At 57.8% G+C, this 1683-nt stretch overlaps 1 non-coding gene across 1 annotated transcript; it reads left to right on the forward strand.

Annotated features, from left to right (window-relative positions):
* The first annotated feature begins 487 nt into the window (after positions 1–487).
* Positions 488–569, forward strand: TRNAS-AGA. The gene has a single exon. It is a non-coding gene; the product is annotated as a tRNA-Ser (tRNA).
* The last annotated feature ends 1114 nt before the right edge of the window (positions 570–1683 follow it).

Genomic DNA, 1683 nt, shown 5'->3' on the forward strand with positions numbered 1-1683 from the left:
TCAATTCCATTGAAACCTTCTCTCCTGCAATGGCAATGGTCAGACAGAGGGGACGTGGCCACCTTCACCTCTGACAGTGAGATATTGGCTCAGCTCTTTCTTTACACTGCTGTTGTTAGTCCATGAAACATCAGGGATGGAATGCAAGGCTGAGTTCACGCACCAACCCCCTGAAAAATTTCAGTGCCCCGGAGAAATCCTGACCCCGGCTATTGAAATGATATGGTGGAGATTCGAATAGGAACCGGACTGTCTGAATTGTCAGTGTGGGGAATGAACAACAATCTATAGCAATGTCGTTAACCACAAACACACTCTAATCATGCTCCAGCTGGAAGGGAAATGGGCAGGAACTCTTGCTGTTCAGCCATGGACACACTTACACTAATGCATAGCCGTGAGTGTGCTGGAGAAGCTGGTCTGAGCAATTTGAAGTGACAATTCATTAAGAACAGAATCAGTGTGTAGTGAAGCAGCTGTACATCTAGTAGTTGTGGCTGAGTGGTTAAGGCAATGGACTAGAAATTCATTGGGGTTTCCCCATGCAGGTTCAAATCCTGCCAACTATGGAAGCATTGCTGTTATCTGAGCATCCACAGAGCCACATCTGGTCTCACTCTGAGGCTGTCTACACTTAAAGCACTGTAGAATAGACTGTTGCTACAGTGACTGGAGAGCTTTTCCATCCCTGTAATAGCTACATCGACAGAACAATCTTTCCTTTCACTTAGCATTATCTAACCATGGCTTAGGTCAGCTTAATTATACTGGTTCCAGTGGCGTAGCCAGGTTTTAAATGTAGGGGGAGCAAACATAAAAAAGGCACCCTCCTTTGGCCATGCCCTCCGACTACTCCCGTTTCCCCCCAGATTAACCCCAGGGCTGGCTCAGGACTCCTGCAGGCTTCCTGGGGGTGCAGATACCCCCTGTCTCCCCGCAATCCTGGGAGAGTCTCTCCTGCCCAGCACGGTCTGCAGGTATCCCACGCCGGGCTGTGCCACCCGGCCCCACCCATGGGGTCCCATCCCCCCCGCCCCAGGCTCCTGCGCCATGCCAGGGCCCCTCCACGTCTAGACAGCACGGCCTGCGCCCCAGCCCTGCAGGCCCAGCCCCGGGGAGCCCATCACCCGGACCCCCCAGTGCAAGGCACCGGACCCCCTGCCTGCTTACCTTCTGTCCTGCGCCACTGCCTGTCCCCAGCTTGCTGCCGGTGCTTGGTGTGCTCCATGTGGGGCTCGCCAGCCAGGTGGCCTTAAAGACACAAGGGCCCTTTCGCCTGCTCCTGCCCGCCGCATTAGCAAGGAGCGGGGGCCGGGGAGCGCTTGGCCGCTGAGCCCTGAGCTACCGCCAAAGAACGTGGCTGCGGTGATGTTGGGGCCGCACTGAGCGTGGGGCATGATGGCCGAGGAGCCGGTCCCCTCGCTCCTCCAGCCGTGCCTGCCGCCCCCCCATGGCTCCTCCAGCCGTGCTGCCCGGCAGGCGCCACTTCTGCACCTGCCGCCCCCCCCCCATGGCTCGGCCGTGCTGCCCGGCAGGCGCCGCTTCTGCGCCTGCTGCCCCCCACCCATGGCTCCTCTGGCCGTGCTGCTGCCAGTGCCGGCCTGGCAGGCGCCGCTTTTTGAAAACATGCTGAGGGGAAGTGGCTGTTTCCCCTGAACCCCGCTAGCTACGCTACTGACTTGT

The sequence above is a fragment of the Mauremys mutica genome, chromosome 15, assembly GCF_020497125.1.
Source record: "Mauremys mutica isolate MM-2020 ecotype Southern chromosome 15, ASM2049712v1, whole genome shotgun sequence".
Classification (NCBI taxonomy): domain Eukaryota; kingdom Metazoa; phylum Chordata; order Testudines; family Geoemydidae; genus Mauremys; species Mauremys mutica.